The sequence below is a fragment of the Micropterus salmoides genome, unplaced genomic scaffold (assembly GCF_014851395.1).
Source record: "Micropterus salmoides isolate LMB-PRFRI ecotype aquatic unplaced genomic scaffold, ASM1485139v1 Ms_hic_scaffold_14, whole genome shotgun sequence".
NCBI classification, from domain to species: domain Eukaryota; kingdom Metazoa; phylum Chordata; class Actinopteri; order Centrarchiformes; family Centrarchidae; genus Micropterus; species Micropterus salmoides.
This window is the reverse complement of record NW_024040485.1, coordinates 30,882,480-30,889,307: the sequence shown is the minus strand read 5'-3', so window position 1 is coordinate 30,889,307 and position 6,828 is coordinate 30,882,480. Positions and strand designations below refer to the sequence as shown.

General features: G+C 40.7%; 1 pseudogene; it reads right to left on the bottom strand.

Moving 5' to 3' along the window:
• Nucleotides 1-3,992: 3,992 nt before the first annotated feature.
• On the bottom strand, nt 3,993-6,226 carry LOC119902668 (annotated as a pseudogene).
• Between the last annotated feature and the right edge of the window lie 602 nt (nt 6,227-6,828).

Sequence of the window (6,828 nt, the reverse complement as noted above, 5' to 3'; positions counted from 1 at the left end):
CACGATAAAACAAATACATGTAAACAGACGAGGTGCAAAAGAGCTAGATAAGAGACATTAAAAAGCAAGAACTTAGATATAGATGAAAACTATTTTTTATCAATAGCCTTCAGTGACTTAAAGTAGATAGTCGTCTGCAAAAAAAAGCACATGAAGTGAAAGAGGGAGGACTATTCTGTAATATTATACTCGTTACAATCCCAGTAACGCACATTACAACTCATTTTAAGAGCAAAACATTTTTGGCACCAGAAAAAGAAAATCAGTGAGTAAAAGAGTAGGGGAGAGCGGGGAGTGTTGTGACACTGTCAGTTTGACCAATCAGATGAGAGCTATGGTGATATCATCAATATCGTAGACTCCAGTTTGCTTTTCAAGCTCACATGAGAAGTGGCATGCCTCTGTTAGCAAAACTGTGAATTATACAACCAAAAAATTTTCCTGATCATTTTCAGGTCAGGGAGTATTTTTTTATATCAAGATTATTTTTTGCTTAGCTTTCATTCTATTGTAGATGCAATGTTGCAACTTATATCACCCAAAGAAGCCATCTCTAATTTCATTTGATGCTTTGCATTCATACTAACTTCAAACCCACATACCTTTAACAGCTAGCTATGTAATGGCTGTAAGTTTTGGGGATGGTTGTAACAGTTCGTCAGTAATGTTACAACCATCCCCTTATGATGATTCAGAATGTTTTATTTTGCACTTTTTATCTTTTTTCTAGCATGCCTAGGCAGTGGAAGCGTTTTAACAGTGATTAAACATGTGACACACACACAAACGCAAACTCAAGCAAACACATAGAAGATTTTCAGTTAACATAAAGTTTTGAAAAAATAAGCGTTTTTATCACCTATCAATTGTTCATCTTATTCAAAACAATGTCCTCTTTATTCTTCAATAATGTTCTCGTATAAATTGTATTGTGTGGATCTTATTTTAGCAAATTACCTGTCATTGTAACATCCATCCCCAGCTTGTTTTGCAACTCACCCCAGGACTTTCCTCTGCCAGGGGATGCTAGGGAAACAAACATAAACTACATAAACTATAGGTTGATGGATGTTTAAGAATCGTGGAGACGCACACACTCAAGCACATGCTTTATTATGAGCATGTGAAATAGTCTCTTGATTAATTTGTTGAAGGGGGAGAGATTAGATTTTCACTTGATGTGGGGATCGAACACACAACCCTGAGATTAAGATTCCTATGCTCTACAGACGGAGTCTGAGAGTTGATTTCTGTCTATATTAAAATGAGATAGTCTACTCCGCAGTTACAGAAGATTTGGCGAAAGAATAAAGAATTACAGACGAAGAACCACACCAGATTTTTTTTTTCATGGACCGACAACGAGGTGGAACTGTTACTGAAAGTAACATGGGAATACAAAGAGACTGTGGCGGTGGAAAACAGACTGGAATTCGCTGCAAAGTAAACATACACAGTATGTGTGTAGGCTAAAAGTGTTATTTGTACGGTACAAAATATTTTAATAAAAATACCAAAACTAAAAACTCTGTCAGTAGCATCGCATTTCTACTTTGCATTATTTATGAGACCCAGTCAGAGAGCCAAGTGTGAGCGTCTGCGTCATCGTTTCTAAAGTCCTCCGTTTTTGCCACCCAGTGTTTCAAAACAAAAAACGGGGTCGGCAGCGTTTTCAAAGTCAGGTTTAGGTCTTCGTTTTCGCTGGAGCAAACGTAGCAAAAGGTCTCCTTTTTAAAACCAATAAACAGTAGGTGGATGGAGCTAACAAAGCACAATGACAACCAGTCTGAAATTATCCTTTGACTATATGTTCATATAAGGTGTACTAGACTTGTTTTACTTTATCAAGATCTCAAATTAATTATTTCATTATCTCGAGATCTTGAGAAAATCATCCAGTTATCTCCGGAAAACATTTGTTATTTTAAGATAATGACATAACAACTCGACATCTCAAGAAAAAAAATGAAAGTAAATTGTTATCATGGGAAAATGGAATAAATAAAATGCATGACCTCTTGGGGCTGCTGTACAAACAGGGTTCATTGTTGATACTATTTTTTGTTTGACTTCAGGAGGACATGATAGATAAAAGGGCAAGGATTGTTTCCTTAAAGGGACTTCTATATTATCTGATACAGAGCATGAATCAGAGTTCTTATTTTATTTAAAGACCAGTATAATTGTTTTATAATAAAAAATTTTATTCATCGAAGTGACATCACCAACTTTTAGAAAAGGACGGTGGAAACAAGGAAAATTGTACTTTGTATTATTTGAAGTAGAGGAATGGGAATTGCTTTACATACTATTTCCTTTAAATATTAATACTGAATTTACTGATGAAATCCTCAAAAGAAAAAACTCATTCTTAATAAACAGGTTCCAAAAAACAGTGATTAACACACCTTAGAGTCAAACCCACTACCACTGTAGACAAAATATAAAACATGAACAGTGCAAAGAGGTCTCAATGTATCGGTGTAGGAAATAAATGAAGTTGTCTTGAAACTACAATCACTTGTGTGGAGGGAAAGGCCATTAAAGAGAAGGAGACTCATTGGATATAAAAAGGCTGCGAGGGAGAAAATACATTAGAGATGTGCACATAATGACAGGACTGCCTTCCTGAAAGACGGTGGTAACTGTTACAGCAGTTGGGGCAGAGGGTATGCTTAATGCTGGGAGTATATTTGGAGCAAATGTGCAATGAAAACATTGATACTTGGTGCAGCGTACTGATAGTGTTTCACAAGAAGTAGTACTGCAGTATCTTGCCTTCAGTTCTGTATGTTGTAAAGACTGAGAGCAGAGGCTCATTGTAGTGAAGGGAAATATTAAAAAGTGTGCACAAGTTCTTTAATGTAGATTGCCCTACTTAAAATAAGGAGAGCAAAGGCAGCAGTGACCCCTGTTTCCATCCAGGGGTCAGTATGGACATTGTGGAGGATTACAGATACCTGGGAGCGCACTTGGACAATAAACTGGACTGGGCCAAGAACAGGAAGTCCTCTACAGGAAGGGCCAAAGCCGTCTCTATTTTCTGAGGAGGCTGAGGTCCTTCAACATCTGCAGGACGATGCTGAGGATGTTTTACGAGTCTGTGGTGGCCAGTGCTGTCCTGTTTGCTGTTGCATGCTGGGGCAGACTCAACAAACTGATCCACAACGGCAGTGACGTTGTGGAGGATGCTGTCCAAACTACATGTCATCTTGGACAATGTCTCCCACCCACTCCATGATGTGCTGCCCAAACACAGGACTCATTCCCCCAAAATGCACCACAGAGCGCCACAGGAAGTCATTCCTGCCTGTGGCCATCAAACTTTAGAACTTTATAACTTTATATATCCTCCCTTACAGTGTCTGACACACAGTTATTAAACTAGACCTTATTATCTATTTTCTGTGCAATATTACCTGCTGCTATTTATTCACTAGTACTTTTTGGTTCACCAAAATAATTCTTAGTAATGTAAATATTTTACATTCCAACTCTCCTTTATATTTGTCTTTATATTTTATATTTATCCTCCTATATTTATATAATCTTTATCTATCTACCTTGACAAGCGTGAAATTTTGACAAAAGAATTTCCCCTTTAGGATCAATAAAGTATTTCTGATTCTGATTCTGAAGAAACAGCAGGTGGAGCCAGACACAGACACAGACACAGACAACAGTTAAACAGCCATCACCACTGCTATTATTGAACCAGGTCAGTGAACGCACCTTGGCCTCCGAGCGAGTGCTGGTTGTTAAAAAGCAACAAGTGACAGAAAACTCTGCTCATTTCTCTGTGACAAAGCTGTTTTAGTGAGGAAAGCTGGAAGGACAGAGACTGACTGACAAATGCTCTCCTGCTCTAAACATGAACTCTGTACTTTGTGGTGTTTCAGGAGGAAAACTGCCTCAGTTATACTCTCATATTAGTTTCACATTTTCTCCATCAGCTCTGTATGATACCCTGGAATGAAGACAGGAAGGAAAGACTTTGTTCATGTTTGTTTATTCATCATGTAAACCTTCAGTTTGTTCACACATCCCATCAGTAACGTCTGTTAAATGACTCTTGTTCAATGATTTCAGGTACAGATTCACTTCATCCACACAAGCAGTGGGTTTGAGCAGAATCTCTAATACATCAATTCAAATATTGAACATTTAGAGCTCAGAGAAGTTTCCATTTTCATGCAGAGAAATGTCAGTTCAGGTGAACAAAAGTCATCCTGAGCAGTGATAGCCTCCATGGCTAAACAGACACAGGAAGGAGCTCCACCTAAAGAAACTCAAACATTTACACAGCAACTAATGACCAGACCTCAAAGTACCGCCCACAATGTTTGATTGACAGCTGATCTCTGTGCAGTGAAGAAATGCCACAACAATCAGCTCTCAGCAACAAACATGAAGACAAAAGAAGTTTAAGGATTAAAACACAGAATTTAACCAACTGTCCCTGAAATGACTTCTGACTATTTGACTTTACAGAACTCAGCAGTGTCATCATAAGAATAAAACCAAAGTCCAGCATAGAGAGGCTGAGTGAATGTGGTCTGGACTCTGTGGAGAAGAGTCATGGTTTCAGAGATGCTGTAGAAGGACAGAATACCTGCACTGTGATCCAGGTACACTCCTACTCTGGAGGACCGAGGACCTGAGACGGGGAGTTTGGACGTTGTTGTACCAAAACTTATAACTGCTTTTGTTACAATCTAAAATCCAAGAATTGTCATTTAGTCCAAATCCAGAAACATTCCTTCTCCCTGCTCTGCTGATATTCTTGTATGCAACTGCTACATGAACTCCTTCCCCTCTCCACTTCACCTCCCAGTAACAACGTCCAGTCAGACTCTCTCTACTCAGAACCTGAAAACATCTAGTGAATCTTTCTGGGTGACTAGAATAAGACTGTTGTTCTCTCATTAATATTGCTTTTCTGTTCCCCTCAGATAATAATACCTTTGTGTTTGCTGTGTTTGGATCCATAGTGATTTCACGTGAATATTTTAAGAAGTCAGCTCTGGTCTTGGGCTCTGGTTCTGACAGTAAAACATCCACTTCAGTCACTGTCAGTGAGACGTTTGTCCATGTCTCTCTCAGAACGTCCTGTAGTTTATCTCTGACTTCTAACACAGCTGCTGTCACATCCTCAAAGTAGCGCAGAGGACGGATGTTGATGCTGGATGAGTCTGTAGATTCACTGAGTGCTGACAGTGAGGGGTAGTTGTGTAGAAACTGGTTGTGATCCTCTGTGAGTGAGAGCTGCTTCAGCTCAGCGTCTTTCCTCTTCAGCTCAGTGATCTCCTGCTCCAGCTTCTCCTGAAGCTCTTTGACTCGACTCACTTCAGTGTCCTGCTGGGATCTGAGCTGCCACTTCACATCGGACCTTCTTTTCTCCATCAGACGGATCAGCTCGGTGAAGATCTTCTCACTGTCCTCCACTGCTTTATTAGCAGAGCCATTGATAGCCTCCACCTCCTGCTGAAGCACCTTCACATCTTTCTCTCTGTCCTGGATTCTCTGCTGGATGTTTTGTCGACTCACCTCGAGCTCTCTCTGCCTCTCGGTCCTTTCTGCTGCAGCTGAGACTGTGTCGTGGCCTTTATGTTCATCCACAGTGCAGAGATAACAGATACGCTGCTGATCAGTACGGCAGAACATCTTCATCACCTCATCATGACGAGAGCAGATGTTCTCCCGGAGCTTCTTGGAGGGCTCCACCAGCTTGTGTTTCTTGAACGGAGCAGCGTCATAATGACGCTGGAGGTGTTTCTCACAGTAAGAGCCCAGACAGACCAGACAGGACTTGAGGCTTTCAGTTTTCTCCCAGTGCAGACATCACAGGCCACATCTTCAGGTCCAGCATAGCAGTGATCAGCAGGAGCAGCTTGGAGTCCAGTCTTCTTCAGTTCCTCCACTACAACTGCTAACATGGTGCTTTTCAGCAGGACAGGCCTCGGTGTGAAGGTCTGCCCACACTGAGGGCAGCTGTGGATTTTCTTCTCATCTCTTCATCCCAGTTTTAATACAGTTCATGCAGTAGCTGTGTCCACAGGAAGTAGTCACCGGATCCTTCAGTAGATCCAGACAGATGGAACAAGAGAAGGTTTCTCGGTCCAGCTGAACTCCTTTCTGCGCCATTTCACCTCTCAGTTGCAACGACTGTCTGAGTTTCACTTTCTCAGAAGTGAAAGTAGTTCGAGCTCTGATCTGAACAGCATGTGTTTCTGCAGTGAATGGGGTCTGTCAGCACAGGCACTTCATCACATGTTGGTCACACCCATCTTCAAACTGTAGATCTGAAGGGGAGGGAACAAGGGAACAAGGAAATATATGGACAGAGTTGAGCTCGCTGTGATTGGAGATATGGAAGAAGAGGGAGGGACTATCAAACTGTGACTCGTTCCAGGAAAAGGAGTAACTCTGGAAGTGAATCTTGTTTCTTATTTACAGTGAAATGGTTAAGACTTGCTCCCCATTTGAAAACAACAAGTTTTAATTTGTAAAATCCTTCTTGGCTCCTCTGGCTTTGCTGATTGCTCCATAATTCTCCAACTCTTCCTCAAATTTGGTTCAGGTTTCTTGTACTGGTTAAACCAATTGGCTGACAATAATCAAACCAAACTGCTGTATAATCATGTTCTTTGAAGTGAAAACAAAGGAGGGCAAACTAAAGTCAAAGCTGCAGTCAGTGAGAATCAGAAGCCAAACGACCACTAATAAAGGCAATAATTTCAGCTTTTTGATTTGAAACCATGCAATCCTAGAATGTGTGTAAAAGGTGTCAGAGATGAGGACTCTAAACACAGGTGCATCACAAGCTGC